The sequence below is a fragment of the Hibiscus syriacus genome, unplaced genomic scaffold (genome assembly GCF_006381635.1).
Source record: "Hibiscus syriacus cultivar Baekdansim isolate YM2019G1 unplaced genomic scaffold, ASM638163v2 tig00117048_pilon, whole genome shotgun sequence".
Taxonomy (NCBI): domain Eukaryota; kingdom Viridiplantae; phylum Streptophyta; class Magnoliopsida; order Malvales; family Malvaceae; genus Hibiscus; species Hibiscus syriacus.
The window spans coordinates 371,382-391,135 of NW_024063538.1; the positions used below are offsets into that span (position 1 = coordinate 371,382).

Below are 19,754 nucleotides of genomic sequence, written 5' to 3' on the forward strand. Positions count from 1 at the left end.
AAGATTAAAAACAAAAGAAAACAAGATACACTATAATAAAACAAAAGAAAATAATGTATACTGACAGTCAACAATCAATATCAAGATTAGTACTACTGTCGATCAAAAAATAAACGACAATTATAAAAAAAAGAGAAAAAATCCCTAATTCAATTTGAACATAATATTAAATTTATGTACAATTTGCATTAATTAATTAAAATTATGTGCTCAATTAGAGTAAAGAAAGTTATAATTATAAAATTAAATTAAAAATTCAAATTCATATACCTAATGAGACAAAATGATTTATATACCAAATCTAACTATGAAATAAAATGCAGGTAAATTTACCCATTTGAAATTGAAGCATAGGAAGTAGGGGTGTTCGCGGTCGGTTTGGATCGGTTTTGTAAAAATTTATCTATCCGAAAGTATAAATGTTTGCGGTTTGGATCAGTTTGGATGTTTCTAAAAAAATCGATCCGATCCAATTATGTGCGGCTTGATTCGGTTTGAATTTGTGCAGTTTTTGGATTCTAATTTTTCAAAAATAATTCTTGAATTTTTTCATAAAAAAACAGTATATATATAACAAAAGCAAAGAGAATATATATTTTAACAAATGCAAGCTTGTGAAACTTACAAAGAGAATATATATTTTAATAAATACAAGATTGTGAAGTTTGCTCATATTAATAGTTTAGTAGCAGTTTGTAGATAGAATTAAGATTTTTTATCTTTGGGCATAGATAAGTTATTTTTTCCCTTTTGTAAATTTAATATTGTCAAGATGTAAAATTACAGCAACCACTAAAAATATTACTTTTGGACAGTGGTGGGAGATAAAATATTAAAATATTTTTTATTAAACTTGAAACATATCGTTCTATGCAGGAAGATAGTCATTTATTGTAAGAGACTATCGATTCGGTTGATTTGACTTGGATTGATTTCGGATTTTCAAATCAAAATTGAATCAAACCGATAATTTTAAAAAAACAACACACTAAATCGATTTCATTTTTTTTATTAGTTTTTGGATTGATTTCGTTATATTTTTATCGGATTGAATTTGAATACCGAAGTTTCTTCGTTTGAGATATTTTTTGTCCGGTTTCTCTATCTTTATTACCATGGTGGGGTGGGGAGCCCGAGACTGGACCTCTGCTTAGCTGGCTTCAAGCTCTCACTGTTGGTCTTTCATGGGTCATTGTCTGCTGAGAATTTAGAGGGAGAAACAAGAGAGACAGATAGAAAAGCGAGGGTTTTGTTTCTTTTATAGATAAGTTGTTGGGGACCATACCAAAATCTTCTCTTTTCTCAGGAAAAACAAAACAAAAATGAAATTCATCCATGTCATTTCTCTGATCAGTAGTTGAAACCAACCAAAACCCATAATTATTTTTCTTCTAAATCTTCAGTTTGATTGATCCATAGATCTGCAGATTCCAAATTCCATGGTGAAATGAAATTTTCCCTTTTCTATTCCCAGATCCTTCTCAAACTAAAAGGTAAGCTCTTCTTTTCAAAGTTCTCAATGTCAAACATGAGACCTTCTGGATATTCTAATTGCTGACCAACTACTTTGTTGAAAAGAGAAGCGAGCTTTGACTGATTCTTTTGTTTCAAAAATACCCTTTGTTTTTCTGTTGATTTTCTTCTGCATCATTGATTTGATCTGATTAGTTATCAAACTGTATGGTTCTTTGTTGTTGATGTTATTGCTCTAGTGTTCCATTGTTGTGTTGAGAAAGCAAAGGAGGATTCGGCTAGCAGTTTGTTTTTCTTCTGGGATTTGGTTAAATTTTCAGTCGTTTAGATGAGGATGATTTTGGAGGTTTTATGGATGAGATGAGGGATGTTATCAGGGTTGATGAACCTCTTTAGGTCCTGTTTCTGGCCGAAATCGGATCGACACGTTCGCAAAAGTACAGATGCCGCCGGCTGTCAAGATGGGCTTTTGTGGTACAAGGATACCGGACAGCATATTAGCGGCGAGTTCTCGATGGCGGTGGTTCAGGCCAACAGTTTGATTGAAGATCAGAGCCAGCTTGAGTCTGGTTGTTTGAGTTCACACGAGTCAGGACCCTATGGCACTTTTGTTGGCGTATACGACGGGCATGGTGGGCCGGAGACTTCGCGCTACATCAATGTTCATCTCTTGCAACATCTCAAGCGTAAGCCGCCGCCTTCTCTGGTTGTTTGAGTACATTTGAGCCAGTACCCTATGATACTTTTGTTATTCCGATTTACTTGTTATGTTTCAGGGTTTGCGTCTGAGCAACAGACAATGTCCGTTGATGTAATACGAAAAGCATGTCAAGCGACGGAAGAGGGGTTTACGTCTCTTGTTGCCAAACAATGGCCTATGAGCCCACAAATTGCGGCTGTCGGATCCTGCTGCCTGGTCGGTGTTATATGTGGCAGCAACCTTTACGTTGCCAACCTTGGTGATTCGCGTGCCGTTTTGGGGAGAGCTGTAAGGGAACGGGAGAGTATCTAGCCAGTCAGCTGTCGGAGGAGCATAACGCATGCATAGAGTCCGTGAGAAAGGAGCTGCAATTGTTGCACCCTGATGACTCGCAAATTGTTGTTCTGAAGCACAATGTATGGCGCGTAAAAGGTATTATACAGGTAAGTTTTTCGCTATGCAAAGTTATTTGATAGCTTGAACAAGTTCTTGTTCAATTTGAGCACTATAGAGCTTGCCCTTTTTTAAGTATTTGGGAAGTTTGGTTTCACTGTTGTTCGATAAAGACATGAACCCGGGTCAATGTTTTGCCTACTCATGCTTACCTTCTGAAAACAAATGTTTAACTAATAGAATTCTCGACCTTTCAGATTTCCCGATCAATCGGCGATGTATATTTGAAGAAGGCTGAGTTCAACAGAGAACCTTTATTACCCAAATTTCGTCTACGTGAACCTTTCAAAAAGCCGATATTGAGTGCAGAGCCGTCGATATCAGTGCACAAGCTGCTGCCACATGATAAATTTGTGATATTTGCATCTGATGGGCTATGGGAGCACCTGAGCAATCAAGAAGCTGTCGATATAGTTCAAAAGCATTCACGAAGTGTAAGTTTAAGCCTCGAAAAACGGTCATTTATTCTTGTATACATGCAAAGTCATGACTGTTCAACCGATGAGATGAAATGATTACATATATGCAATTAATCTTTGGATTTTTTGTGCAGGGAAGTGCACGGAGGCTGGTAAGAACTGCTCTACACGAAGCAGCGAAAAAGAGAGAAATGCGGTATTCTGACTTGAAGAAGATTGACCGTGGTGTCCGTCGGCATTTCCATGATGATATCACAGTAATTGTGCTGTTCCTCGACTCGAACCTTGTGAGCAGGGCTAGCTCCATAAAGGGTCCAAACCTATCTGTCAGAGGGGCGGAAGTAACTTGCCTCCTAATACTCTGGCCCCTTGTACCACGCCATCAGATTCGGCATGACCTGATCATGCAACACATGTTTTTCTCTGTTGTATCAGTTTCTCGAATGAATATCGAGTAGCTTCCCGAACCAATACGAGGACCGAGCCTTCAACTCCTTAAGGTACACTGTAACTGCATTTAGCTTGTGTCGAAACACTTTGAAAGAACTAAAGAATACCTGGGATAGTTTCCTATGTCTTCATTTAATTGATGATAGTCTCCTTTCTTTCTTCACTTGGTGCATGTGACATTGTTAATATCTTTTCACTCTTAGAGAAACACCAATACTGTTACATCCTATGGATTTGAAAACAGTGGAGGGCTTCGGCAAACAGGTCGGAAGCAAACTTCATTCTGGTTATATTGTATGTCCGTAGTGAAACATGTTATTTTTTAACACTACTGGTAGGCAGAATGATAATCATGGTTGTCTGGTTGCTAACATGGGTTCAAGCAAGCCCAATTATCGCTGCTACTATGCTAATTACCATGACTTGAAAGATGCAGAGGCTAAACCCACAAGAATCATAAGTGTTGGCAGGATGCACATTATAACCAATTCGACCGTGCCCACGAGAATCTTGTACGGCCTTGATTCCGCTGGATGATATATGCTTAGCTTAACTAATGCTATAAACTCCATGATCATTCCAAAACAGTTCGCAGCTGCCATGATCTACTGGAGTCTCATCCTAGACAGCAGTATAACACCAGATGTGGGGAATGAGATCCATAATGAGACCTCTCTGTGAAAAGCACGGGAAGCATCCCTCGAGTCGCCAATCCCTCTTAGCTGGAACGAATTGCTACTCATCTCGGCAAGAAACATCCCCGTGTTTGATAGAGCGGCTGCTGCTTGAACCCATATTAGCATTCCAGACACCTCCAAGCATTTTAGCAAATGTCAGAAATATCCATGGGTAGCTCACGAACGAGCAGAACTGCACCGGTGCCAATCTAAAGAGAAAAGGTCCCGAAATGACCAACAAAAGAGTATAAAAAGTGATTTCGAAAGTGTCTTGCTCGGATTCTCGACCTCACCAGCAAGAGTATTAACGGGGTCCCAATAATACAGATTCCAAAAGAGAGTATTCAAGAATAAACTCTGGTTTCAATCTCGAAGGGTTCGATCTCGGAATCGCTGCAAATCCTATGAAAATGTTGTCACCCATCCCACAATGGTTAAACCCTCTTTAGCTCATATAAGTGAGAACTACGGTTAAAGCCAACACCGCTATCGTCCTCGGCAGACATCGTTCCAATTCTGGGATCGCTGATTTCAGGTAACAGATAAATAAAACCGGACAAACGCATTATCGGTAACCCCACTTAGCCATTTCATCCATGTTGGAAACCCCAGTAAAGACATAAGGCCGGTGAGACCCAGACAACAAAGCCGCCATTCTCCGGGAACATTTTGCCTTATCTGGCCGTTACTAGTGCCTCCGAAATGCTCCATACAATTGGAACTAGCAAAAAACCAAGGAGAGCTAAAAGAGGACCAGCTGCTTTAACACTATCTTCAATGACAAAAGGATCCCTGAGACCTGAAAGTACTCGGCGCCATTGGCTCGGATCCGCCCTTTCAGCCAGCCGCTTTGGTATTAAGTTTCTCTGTTTCTGCAGACAACATTCAAATCTAAACACACAGAAAAAGTGTGGTATTCATAGGACCAGACCAATTATAGCATGAGCAAAGCTTCTCAATATCATATACAATTGAAGACAAAAACAAGTAATAATCAATGAAATGAAAGGGTACATTTAGAAATTAAAAAAACTCAAAAATCCCAGAATTGTGATGTCAAAAAGTGCAGGACATTGAAGCTAAAAGTGCAAAAAAGAATGTACCTTTAGAACTCAAAAGCACCCAGAATATTGAGATACTACTCTTCAACTAAACACAAGTATATTCATCAATACAAGCATACAATGAGCGGCTCATTATGCAGGCTCTTTATACAAGAAGTATAAACAGTTACAACCACGCTAACAGCATAACCAACCCTTAATAGACTCCTAACAGCTAACTGCCATTTACACAGATTACACCACTCACATGCATACATGCATATTCATACGTACATGCATATACCTCTAATATTCCCCCTACATCTTCTCCTTCCTTCCTTCATCGCTGCACAAGCACACCTTCTAGCAAAATTCTTCAAATGCCTCTTTTGACAGGGGTTTGGTGAACCCATCAACCACTTGATGTGCAGCTGGTACATAATTGACACAAATATGCCCAGCAGCCACCTTTTCCCTTACAAAATGCACATCCAATTCTACATGCTTGGATTGTGCATGATATATTGGATTGGCACTCATAGCCATTGCACTAGTGTTGTCACACCAAATCACTGATTTTCCTTACTGTTGTATGCCTAGATCAGTTAGCAACGTGCTGATCCATGTAACTTCAGCTGCGACATCTGCCACACTTTTGTATTCTGCTTCCATGGTGCTTCTTGACACTGAACGTTGCTTCTTCGAATTCCACGCAACAAGGCATTTGCCTATGAACACTCCATAACCTGAAACTGACCTTCGATCATCCTGTTAGCACCCCAGTCAACATCAGCAAAGGCTGAGATTACCACTCTGTTGTCAACTGGAGAAAATTGAAACCCATAGTTTATAGTACCAGCTAGGTACCGAAGAATTCTTTTCACTGCAGCAAGGTGTGTCACTCGGGGAGCATGCATAAACTGAGCTACTTTTCCCACACTCAAGGATAAATCAGGCCGAGTATGACAAAGATAAAGAAGTGAGCCCACTATGCTCCTATATTCGCTTGCATCCTCTAACAAATCTCCTTCTTTGCGAGTCAATTTGCAAGCCAATGTCATGGGCGTAGAACATGCATCAGCTGTTTTCATGCCAGCTTTTTCCAGTAATTCTATCGCGAACTTCCTCTGGCTAAGAACAAGTGAGTTGCTGGTCCTTAACACTTCAATGCAAAGAAAGTAGCTTAACGCACCCAAGTCCTTGAGGGAAAATCTATCTTGCAGCATATCAACAACTGTTTTGACTCTATTTGGTGACCCTCTCGTGATCAGTATGTCATCTACATACACTAACAAATACACTCGATCACTGCTGCTGCCTTTAAAGAACAAGGATGAGTCTGCCCATGATACATGAAACCCTATTTCCAGTAATACTTCTTTTAACTTGGAGTGCCAATTGCGAGGTGCATGCTTCAAACCATACAGGGCCTTCTGCAGTTTGCACACCATGATGGAACCATCATCAGACACCTGCTCAAAACCAAGTGGTTGTTGCATAAACAAGTCATCCTTAAGGTCTCCGTTGAGAAAAGCATTGTTTATGTCTATATGTCTCAGCTCCCAAGCATTAGACACTGCCATGGTGAGAATTACATTCACTGTGCTGAACTTAACCACTAGACTGAAGGTATCGCAGAAATCATGTCCTGGAACTTGTGTGAACCCCTTAGCCACTAACCGAGCCTTGTACCAAAGAATTGAGCCATCAGGATTATGTTTGACCTTAAACAACCGCTTGCAGCCAATTGCAGTTCATCCAGGTGGAAGCTTAACCAGTGTACATATCTCATTCTTTTGTAATGCACCAATTTCAGCATGAGCATCATTCTTCCATTCTGAAGACTGCATTTCTTCCTTTATAGTCGTAGGTACTGCACTGTCAAAGTGACTTGAGAATGTCTTTGGTTTAAAAACACCGCATTTACTCTTGTCAACATTGGATGAACATTCTGCAGCTGATGTGTTTCATCTAGTTCACTCGATTCTTGCACTGCTGTTTGACCACTGCTACTTGCATCACCATGTTCTTCGAGAGGTTTAACAGTATGTTCTTCATGAGTATCGCCAACCTCATTATTTAGTTATCCTGAGTGCTGTTCAACGTGACTACTACTGCTACCATGTAAGTCAGCATTGTCCTCCATGTGTAGATCAGGCTCTCTATGCGTATTAGCATTCTCCTCACACTATGGTGATGAACTCTCCAGAAATTCATTAACATTTTGATTATTGTTACCTTGACTGTCACCTTGCACATTTTGAAGCAATCTGATATTTGAAACAATTTCAAGTTCCTGGGGGCAGTACATATTTTTATCAGCATTAGATGAGAGGTTGCATTTTCCTTTAAAAGGAAATGACCATTCATTAAACATCACATGCCTCGATATATATATACGACCATCTTGAGCTAGGCATTGATGCCCTTTATGTTGTGGACTCACACCTAGGTATGTACAGGGCTGAGATCGAAAGTCCAACTTGTGCCTCTGAAACGATCGAAGGTGGGGAAAACATAAACATCCAAAGACTTTAAGCATGTTGTAATCCGGTTGTTTACCATACAACTTCTCAAATGGAGAAACTCCTTGAAGAACTTTTTTTGGTAGCTTGTTGACAACACTTACTGCAGTAGTCATAGCATATGACCAGAATTTAATGGGCATTGAGGCTTGCGACAACAACACTAGTGCCAGCTCAACCAAGTGTCGATGTCTCCTTTCAACCTTGCCATTTTGCTCAGACGTATGCGGGCATGTTAACCTGTGAACAATGCCAGCCTTGGCTAAAGTATCAGTAAAAGATCTAAATTCCCCTCCCCAGTCACTTTGGACTGCTTTGATGGGCACTCCAAATTGTGTATGTATCATTTTATGAAACAAATGAAACGCTATAACAACTTGAGATTTTGTGCGAAGTAGATAAAGCCATGTATATCGAGTATAAGCATCAACGAACGATATGTAGTAGCGAAAACCATTTGAGGAAATATGAGGAGGCCCCTACAAATCAGTATGTACAAGTTGAAAAGGAGAGTTGTATTCAGTAACAGATTGCACAAATGGCAGTTTGTGACTTTTGCCTACATGACAGGCAGCACAAGTTTTGTTAACATCAAACGAGAGTTTTACATCAAGAACCTTTGCTATTTTGTTGAGAGTGTCAAACGAGGGATGACCTAGTCGCATGTGCCACAACTCAGCTACGGGTAGAGACTTTGAAACTACATTGACATCACCTTTGTTTACTGTACAGGCTTTTCAAAGGAGTACAAACCCATCTGCCTCTTTACCACTCAATGAGACTTGTCAGTCGCTTCATAACGAACATAGCATTTCGTTGCATGGAATTCAAGAAAGACTCTATTATCCTAGCAAGCTTAGAGACCGAGAGAAGATTTTTGGTTATATGCGGGACATGTAAGAGTTCATTTAGCATCAATACACGTGAAGTAGAAGATAAAACAGCTTTGCCAATGCTATCAATACCAAGTGCTACTCCATTACCAACAGTTAGCTTACCTGGCCCAAGAAATTCATATTGGCTTATCATATTAGACGTATCCGGAGTAACGTGGTGTGTCGCCCCCGAGTCCACTGCCCATTGATCAGCAGCTGCAGTAACCATTTTTCCTATGGTTGTGTGCTCAAAGAAGAACCATCCATACATCCTTTAGAACAGTGTTCACAGTATGAACTAGTTTTCCCAGAATTATAGCGCGAACTCACTGGACCTTCTTTAGTCGAACCATAGCCATCAGTTACTACAAGTGAATTCCTCATCATATCGATGTCAGCACGATCGACTAAATGTCCAAGCTTGCCACATAGTTGGCATTGTAATCGGGTTCGTCCACGCCCCCTGCCATGGTTTCTCATACCAGGTCCAGGAGAAGACTGACTTGGCCTATAGTCTTGGCGATTAGAACCATTGAAATGTCCTCGACTTGTACTGCCCTGTGCTAGATTTGCACTCACTGGCAGTAAATCAGTTTGTTCATCAAAACCTGCCAGTTGTGACTTTGCATCCATTAGCATTGTATAAATGCTATCTAAAGACAACGTTTCTTTCATAGTTGTTAAAATGGCCATGAAAGGTTGGTATTCACGAGGCAACCCTTTCAAGATTGTAACAATGTTCAACATGGGAGATAGCACTCCCACATGAGGCAAGCGCATCACACACCTCTTTTACTCGTGTAAGGTAGACACTCATGTTATCCCCACCCTTCTTCAACGAGTGAAGCTTGTAATGAAGGTTCATTAAGGTTGTCGACCTATTTGCAAAGAATTGCAGCACTGTTTGCCAAACTGCTGCACGGTTTCTGCTCTCACGAACTAAGGAAGGAGGTGAGGGCTGATGGTTGAAAGCAGCCAAAAGCTACAACACTATCTTGTACAATAAACTCTTATAGTTGTCATTAACACGTTCCACACCACCTTCATCTACCACAGTTTCTGGTGGAGGAATCATGGCTCCGGTTAAAAGCCGTTCAAGACGATGACTCCGGATCGTAAACAGAATATGCTGCTTCCACAACAAGAAGTTGTCTCATCCAAGACGATACCAACCTTCTTGTTCGAGAAATTCTTCGCTCCTCTAATTGCAAGATCCATACTAACAAGAACTGTACTAGCACGGAAAGAAAAAAAAATGCTTCAAAATTACCAGAACCGTCGGCGACTGATACCATATTGAGATACTACTCTTCAACTAAACAGAAGTATATTCATCAATACAAGCATACAATGAGCTGCTCATTATGCAGGCTCTTTATACAAGAAGTATAAACAGTTACAACCACACTAACAACATAACCAACCCTTAACAGACTCCTAACATCTAACTGCCATTTACACAGATTACACCACTCGCATGGATACATGAATTCATACGTACATGCATATACCTCTAATACAGAAAATCCTAAAATTGTGAGATCAAAAAGGGCCTAGACATTGAAGTTAAAAGAACCATAAAATGGGTATATTTATAACTAAAAGAACCCAGAAAATCCCATAATTATGGAATCAGAAAGCGCAAAGCATTGAAACTAAACATGTAAGAGGAATGACGAAATGGCTGCAATTACATTCCTTTTCCATTTGTTCTTCTGGGGGGAGTTGACAATAGTCTTAGCCGAGAGGCAAGGAGGTGTGTCGGCATTCAGCAAGAGTGAAACGTGACGAAAAGACCAGCTTATCACGGGTCGTCGTCTCTTTGAAAATGTTTTTTCTGATCGTACGAGGTACAAAACTGGGTTTTTCGAGAAAAATGAATACTTGGTATCAGATCACAAAAGAAAAAAACTGGAGTCTAGGTGATGCTCAATTGACAATACATAATTCCCCATATTTCTATATTTTACAGTTATTTGTTTCTCGAAAAAGCAAAGAAACACTCTTCTGTTTTAGAATTTATTTTTCATAGAGAGATTTATTTCTCCTTCAAATGAGTAAATCACAGACTAATTTTTTGTTTCCAAGTAGAAAGGATTGCAAGAGAAAAATGAAGAATAAAACCAGTTCCTGAGTTCCATCGGGCTTTGGATTTCTTTAGGAACAGAAATGGACTTAAGACTCCACAATGGTTCAATATAATCCTTCATAAGTTTCTTCTAGTTCAAAAATGAAAATTTCATTCTTTAAAATATTTTTTTGATAATTTGACAATAGTTATTCAGATTTTTTAACCATTCACATGTATACACATTATATATAATTACTTATAAGGCGTATGCACTATAAACATAATTATTATAATATAAATTTTTTAAAAGTAATAATATTTTATTTTATTACTAATATCGTTTAATGATTCTCTATTGGTAACATATTAATAAACATTAACATTGAAATTATGTTTAGGCCCCAACGTTTGATGGAGACAATTATTGAGATATATTTGTTTTTCTTTTAAAAAAAATACAATTAGGATTTAGACCAAGTCAAATGAAATGTAAATTATATGAAATATAATATTATCCATATAAAGATTCTCCATTCCAAAAAGATCATTTATTTAGTTAATCCGTTAAAATCAATGATACCTTAATCCCCGCATGTAAAACAACATTTTTTTACCCTAATTGCTCATCTTTTTGTTTCTATTCAAAAGTAGAAAAATTAGATACTTCCACTTTCAGTGACGGTGTACTTTAAAACGTCGCTAAAAACCAAAAATGTCTTCGGCTTTTCCCCACGCGCAGGTATAGCTATACGAGCGTCGCTAGTGCTCTGCTCACCGGATGTCTCTAATGTACTGGTGCGTTTTGACTAAACGCTCTATCTCTCGCGTGAGTTATCCTTAGTTTTCCTCCTCCGCTTCCCCGGCAACCTTAAAACATCAGCTCTCTCTGTCATTTTTCCCAGAAAATTTTTCTCTTGTTTTTGTTTTTCATTGTTGATTCATGGAAACCGATAATCCCATAATTGAAGATCCAAATTCAAATACAAACGAAGGAGGCAACCGTCACTCTTCTTCAACAAGCTCTCGGTCGTCTTCACTGAGTTTTTTCTCACACAACGGCTTTGGTTCATCTCAGTTTTCCGACGTGGAGATGGCGAAAGTACAGTCTGGTTCTTACACTAGCTTGAAAGATTTGTTGCCGCGGGGGTCGTCGAGTCCGGTGATCTGTTCTCCGACGACGAGCACGACAGGCGATAACTCGAGTTGGCATGAGATTCCCATCAAGAACCCGCTCCTTAAGCACGCTGCGTTGGCTTATTTGCAGCCCGTCGGTAGTCCGCCGCCGGCCTGTGAAAAGGGTTTGCTCGGGAGGCTTAAGGAAATGTGTTGCCGCGAATGTGGGTGCTTTATGTGGATATTCGACGTCGTTTTTGAGGAACGTCAAGGAGGTGATTTTGCAGTCGGGGGAAGCGGTGATCAATGACGACGAAGATAAAGTTGATTGAATTCACTATTCTTGGGTAAAGTAATTAGAAGTCAGTGAACTATGATTAAATAATCATTTTGAACATTAAACTTTTACAACTTATAAAATGATCATTTAGCTTCTTTTTTTTTGGTTATTGTTTTTCTTATGCATGTGGAAAAACACAAGAAAATGTTATTGAATATTGAACGTTGGACGGTTGAACATAATTTGAGGAGGGACTAATTAATTGTGATTTTGTTGATATAATATATGATTCGTCATTGTCATTTTCTTTATGAAAGCTTTGATGGTTGGTCCAGCTTTGTTGTCCAAGTTGTTAAAGCTAATTACTAATTTAATTATTCGGTTGGATTTGTAATTATAAATAAATGGCTAATACGAGGCTTCGCCCTAACAGCTCTCTCTCTCTCTCTCGTTTTTAGAGTTTGTGTCGTTGTTTATAGGTCGGATTAATTTTTTCAGTTGTCGACCGTCAATTTTTTTTTAAATTTTTAATAAGAATAATTTTACTATTGTGATACTTTTTTTTTTGCCTTTGTAGCATATTTTTGTCTTTTCTCAGTCGTTTGATCGTTCTTTTTATTTTATATTTTCTTAGATTTGATTTAATGACGTCACAATTGATTAAGATGACGTTTATTTGTAATATTATTGATCTTCTTTACTATGGACCTTCAGATTATAAATAGATTTTGACGGCGTTCGACCCTAATTTGTGATTCTCATAGGTCTTTCAATAGCTTAAATTCCTTTTATGGTTCGTTTGTTCATACAATCAGATTTGTTTATATTTAATTTTTGTTTGAGCCTTTTTGTTGGATTTTTAACATTTTCTATGTATGGTCTTTATATGATCTAAATGACTAGTTTCAATGTTATAGGGAGGATAATTGTAAACCCTTATTATAATTTTGGATATTTCTTTTTTTAATAAGACTAGTGACTTCTATTAAAATAAATAAATAAATAAATGGTAAATTATAGTGATAGTTACTAAAGTTTTAATATATTTTTACTTTGATCATCAATTGTTTTAGAATTTGTATTAGAGTCACTTAAACTCTAAGATTTTTACCTTTTGATCAATATTGCAAATGATACTGAATGTGGGCTCTCATGTTATTTTCTTTGGTCATCAAATTAATATCGACACATGTGAATATATTAATTCATTTTAATGTTTTAAAGTTAGTAAGTTACTATTAAACCAAAATGCCATTAGTATAATTTGATTTGATCAAATATTTTATCTTAATTATATTAATTCTCTTATTAAGATTTGAAAGCCAATGTAAAATATAAATATATTGGGTAAACTACTTATTTGGTCACCCATCAATTATTTAGTTTCTGTTTTGGTCACTCAACTATTATTTATTTTAAAATTATACTTAACGTTACATTTTGTTTTAGTCATCAACCATTAAAAAATTAATGCCACGCCAACATTGAAAAATAAAAAATATTACGTTAATCACAGTTATTTTTTTAAACGACGAGTAACCAAAACATAGCGTTAGATATGATTTTAAAAAAAGATAATTACGTGACAAACAAAAACTAAGTAATATGTGGTTACCAAATAAGTAGTTTACCCAAACATATTGAACTTTTTTTTAATAGTCTAGGATAATTATAATGTTGTATATATTTAAGATTTTTTAAACCAATTAACAACGTATACATCCTACCGATGTAGTTGTTCGAATCTCGAACCTTGAAAAAATATATTTTTTACTTTTAAGTCCACTTGATAAATTATATTCGATTTTAAATATATTTGAATACGAAAGCTAAGATATGGTTATATGTCCAAATAGAAAATAATGGAAGGATGGATAGCCACGTCAGAGGAGTCGCATTCAAGAGGATTAAGGCAATTGATTTGGTGTGTTTATTAGCATAAATTTTATGGAAACTTCGAGGGTCTCTCGACATTTCACATCATGCCTTTCATACATCTTTTTCTCTCATGAGAGTGACTCAATGGGTCGGTGGACTTTGGAGATGCAATCAATTTTTTTATTTTAAATATTAAATATTAATTTTATTTTTATTTTGTAAACTATATTCATGATTATTTAATTATGAGGATTCAAATTTAATCATTGATTTTTAATTCTATTAATCAAATCACTTAATTATTTAAACAAGACCAATCAAACTAATAACTATTAATCAGACCACTTAATTATTATTTAAAGAGACCAATCAAGCTAATAACTATTGACAATTACCGTAATACCCTTCTATTAAAAATAATTATTATAATCTCTCTTATATACATTTTTTTCTGCAGAAAAATTATTCGTATCGTTTTAAACCGAACTAATTTTCAGCTCAAAATTCGAAACGAATGAAACATAAATGAAGAGCAAGCCGTGCCCATCCCTACCCATTAATGGCAAATACATAAAGCCATAGTGATTGTGTTCCATGGGAAACCATGTTAAGAATAAACGAGAGAAGTTAAACATAATCTTAATGAAAACAAAGTGGAAATAAATAAAAGAAATTGTGAATGTAGTTGAAAGCCCTATGTTATGTACAATTTACTAAAGCATGGTTGCAGGTTGCCATGAATGCATGCATCATCATTCAACAAAACATGTCCTCCGGACCGGAGGCATTCCCACCTTCATCCGAAGCATCACTATTGGCATTGAATGTCAATATAAGCTGTAGAAGTTCCTGGCTCACTGCTGACGACGAGCTTTCTCCGTTCCGGTCTACTATCCCACCTTCGCATCGAAAACAAGTGCAACATCAGGTCCTGAGGTGAAGAAAATCGGTGCATCCAACTCCTAGGTTTCGGTTTGAACTGGACGCAAAAAAGTGCACAATTACAATCATTGCGATCGTCATTAACAATAAGCATTGATTCTTAACTACGGAGAAACTTTTTAACGCCGTCATTGCTATTATCATCATGTCATCTTCCTCGTCGTCAGCCTCATAGTCATCATAATCAGGAAAAACTTCTAAAAGACAACAAAGGAAAGAGAGTTTGTTTCGGAACCATTTGCAAAGTAATGGCTGAGAGATCAACTCCTCAGCTTGTCATATATCATCATGTCATCTTTAAAGAGCTTGTTTCGGAACCATTCGGTTAAGGTACCTCAGCATCGACAAATACATGTTGGATTTCACACTATTTGCAGAATTCAATTCCATGATGGCTCAACTGAGTGCGATTACGAAGTAGTTTATCTCAAAGTAAAACTAAAGAAAACCCTACTAAAAGCCATTGGACCTTTGTTACTAAATCGCAAGTCGAAATCCGAAACCCTCGCCCCTACACTCACAACGTCACAATGGCTCATTTAAGAACTAAAATACCAAAACCTTACTGTAACAGGTACCTCTATATCTAGAAGCAAATCATAAATAAATGTTTCTAGGAAAGATCAGAAGTAAATACGGATGTTCGATGTTTCCATCGTTTTCCCCGAGTCAGCAGCATGTTTATGAAGCAAAATGCGTTTGATGTCATAAGCTACCTTGTCGATAACCCAAATTGTAATACGGTGTTATTTTCTTCTTGATATTTTTGTTTCTATGGGAGATTAGAAGGACAAGACATACCTGTTCAACATTTATGGGAAGAGTAGGTTTATCAATATCCTTTGGAGTCCATATCTTGATGTCCGACTCGATTCCGCTGCTAGCAAGAACTGTGGTATGAGGATGAGACTCGATACAGTTTACCACATCCTTATCTGCTTCCATAACACGAATGAGCTCTCCTCCTTTCTTCTTCCAAATTAATATACGGCCACAGTCAGATCCGCTAACCACGAAGTCAGATTTAGGTCCAAAGAAGCTCACACCTTTCACCGTCTCACAGTTTCTATGCCCCTTATAAACTTGAGGAACAGCGTTGTCATTGGCATTCATAGCTGAGTGATCAAATCCCATTTCACTTGCTTCATTACATGTAGATAACGGAGATGACGGCACCGGATTGGGCCCCAGTCCCATATCCCGTGTAAAGAGGTAGATGAACTCATCATTGTAGGAGACGAGAAGCTCACTCTGATCTGAAAATGCCAAGCCAGTTATTCCAACTTGATCATCACCGATTAAATGAGGGGGACAAAAGTAATCTGCCGGTTGACCAAAATCAGTTGAGCTATCCCACTTATATTTGCGAATATCATAAAGGCGAGTATATTCATCCGATCCTGCAACTGCAAAGAGATTTGGATTCCTTGGATCGATTGCAATAGCATTGAGATGGATAAATGCCATGTAAGACCTGCTATCATCAATTGGACGGCATGTGAAAAGTTCTGCAGATGCTGCCGTTCTAAGATCAATCTGAAATACAAGTGAAAGTGCTGTCTAAGTCGGCTGCATTAAATTCAGTAAAGAAACTCAGATTATTAGAGGAAAGGTTATCAGACAACATAAATAAGAGAAAAATAACATGAGAATTCCATGTTGAGATAATGTTCTTTCATTTAAGACACTTTTTTTGGTAGTATTAGATACGAAAAATAAGTAGAAAACATGAGATGTAAGAAAATAATTAATTGCAGACAATCTGGTATCGAAATTGAAGTTCTCAAAAGGTTTTTCCAACTCGGGGATGTATCGACTTAATAAAAAAAAATTAACCAACTGTTTCTGCTGCTTCAATCCTGCAATCTTCCCTAAATTATCAACTAAAAGAATTTAAAAGAAATAATGATGACTTTGGAGTTAAACACAACACTACAACATACATGCTGCACTAATCCATCTTCACCACAAGTGTAAAATATATGAGGGCTCCCTGGTTCAATGGCCAATTTATGAGCTCGTCCCTGATGTTTGGCCAACAGCTTAGTTTCGACACCTCGTTCCGAAATTTGAGCTTGTCGAACCTACAATTATGGAACACTTCTCAATTAGGATTAAAAAGAAATCCCTTAATATTCAGTATACACAATTATTTGTTACCGTACATGCTAAAGGTTGGCTGCTTAGCACACCACTTCCATTAAAGCCTCACTTTTCTTCTAAAAGGAAAAATGTACAAGTAGATGCAATGCAATGATGCCCATAACGGAGGAAGATAAAAGTATTGCAATTTAAAAGAAATTTTGGTACTTTGTTAGTGTAAAATATAAGATAGAGAATGCTTTCTTGTATTTTATTCATCAACATTAAGGATATATATACAAGTATAAATGTCCTATAATAGGTAAAGTAACATCGAACATTAATTACAATGTATACCATTCCTAAGATTTAGCCTAACAAACTGTAACAGTTACTAATCACCACATGCCATACAACAGGGGAGTTGAAATAATTCATACTATTGGTAGATTAGAACATAAAAATCTTAGGCATCTAGAAAAGAGGAGGAACGTTAAAGTGATTGCTAATAAAAAGGTTAGTAACACTATGGTAGATTAACAAAACCAAAACGTAGAAATCACTATTGATCTCACTTTCTTATCTTATGCATCAAACCCTCTTAAACCTGTCTAGACAAAAACCATGACCTTCAAAATTGATTTCGCTTGCTTGTCTTATTCATTCATTAACCACTCCAAGGCTCATATCCAACAACCCATCATTTTCTTTAAACAGAGTCCATAAAAACTTCAACTTCATACCGGAGAAGTTTAATGGGTCTAAACTTGATGGATTATTTTTAAAAATATTGAATGCTGGTGAGAAGCTTAAGAAATTTATCCAATGATGCTGATAAATGAGAATAAATTTGTGGAGGTCCACGACCACCATCACTTTCGACTATTGGTAACGAAAGGAACATTTCACCTAGTTTATCTTGAATTCAAGCTTGAGGAGAAACTCTATCTCCAGGAGGGGAGTAATCTTATGAACCAATCTATGTTAGAAAAGACCATTAAATTCGATTATCTAATAAAGGCTTAGGTTGCAATTGTTAGAAAAAATGTATTTTCGTGATACATTAAAACCATTAAAATTTGCACAAAAGAGGACAAAATACATGTTGAAAATTGATCACTAGACTCGAGGAACTTTCTAAATTGATCCTCAATCTTTTTTAGAAAAAAAGGCATGCCTAAATAAAAATTCACCTGGACATCAGCAGCACAAGTAACCATGGTGCGATCATCTGAGCAAGGCATGATTTTTGCTTGAAAAACATTGTTGACATGGCCTGATTGGAAAGTAAGCTTGGCATGCCCCCTCTCCCAATCCCATAGTATAACCCTCCTATCATCGGAGCCGGTGACTAAAATGTTACCATCAGCATTAAAGCTCACAGCATTCACACAACCTCGGTGCTTTTCGAGTTTTTTGTAAATCTCGAGTCTGAGCACAAGATCCTGGGAACATAAAATAAATTAACCAATAAAAAATTATTCCCAAATAAAAAGATTAAAAGTTCATATTTTCACCTTTAAAGCATTTGCTCTAAGTTGTCTCAAACTTATATTATAACCATATTAGCAATAAAAAACAATGTAACAATCACATCCATCCATTAAAAACATTAACACACAAGGAACCAAAGCTAATTATCAACAATGACATCAAATGGCAAAAAGCTATTCCCCCATTTTGGGTTCGATCCGACTCGAATATGGCTACCTAACTCCGGAATTACATCAAATGGCAGTCCATAAGACTAACAACAATTATACCAGTTCAAAGGAAAGTGATGGCATTGGAATTTCTAGCATGACTATTACAGTTATTATAAAATATATATATTTATACTCTTGAAGAAAAATTGAAAGAAAAGGATCAAAAAAATTTCTGATAAAATCTCTGTAATAAAAAAAAGACATTTAGATCACTGCTTTTCCTATCATTATTTGAGACCCATCGTTATTTTGTAGATCCCAGATAAACTGAAGTTGGAAATAAAAAATATCAGCTAAAATACCATCAATCAGAAAACAAACAAATAAATATAATAAACTCCGTATCGGTTTCCTTAACAAAAGATCACTATTAAACTCACCCATTGAGAACAAGTGGAAGAACAAGAGAGAGAGAGAGAGAGGGGGAGAGAGAACGGGAATAAGGTTATCCAGGATAAGAATAGAGTTAGACCTCAGAAGCTGCAAGCCGGTGGGCGAAAATCCTAGTCGAGAGTGCCCGACTTCCCGTTGCCAAACATCAACCACCGCCTTGTCCACGCTCGTCCTTGCCCTTTTAGTCTTCATCATCAATTAAAACCAAAAGTGATTCTTGAAGAACTATTTATATATATAAAGAATTCAATCGAACATTGATTCGCAATTGAAACCCAAACAAGTTTAGATTTTCTTTATTACTTTAATAATCTTTCCCGGAAAAAGATCGAAATGCCGCTAAAGCGTCATCATCTCTGCAGTTTTATATGAGTTTTCTGTGCGTTAATGCACGCGATTGCATTGCACGTAAAATCAAAAGCCAAACGGTAGCGTTTTTTTTCTGTGAAGGGCTGATCAACGGCCGATTGACACGTGGATCGACAGTCAAAACTTTTGCTAGAAAGAAGCGTTCAAGGATTTTACATAACCCTATCCAGCATTCCCTTCTATTGGTTTTAACATGCAATGTCTGAACGTGTCAAGTCATATGATATTAGTCAGCAATCTGTTATTAATTTCCTATTTTAGTCACTATATAATGTTTTTTAACAAAACATCAAGAACGTTATGTT

At 37.1% G+C, this 19,754-nt stretch overlaps 3 pseudogenes; 1 reads left to right on the forward strand and 2 right to left on the reverse strand.

The window, feature by feature from the left end:
* The first annotated feature begins 1,147 nt into the window (after positions 1-1,147).
* Positions 1,148-3,658, forward strand: LOC120197730 (annotated as a pseudogene).
* A 204-nt stretch (positions 3,659-3,862) lies between these two features.
* On the reverse strand, positions 3,863-5,761 carry LOC120197297 (annotated as a pseudogene).
* An 8,853-nt stretch (positions 5,762-14,614) lies between these two features.
* On the reverse strand, positions 14,615-19,275 carry LOC120197711 (annotated as a pseudogene).
* Between the last annotated feature and the right edge of the window lie 479 nt (positions 19,276-19,754).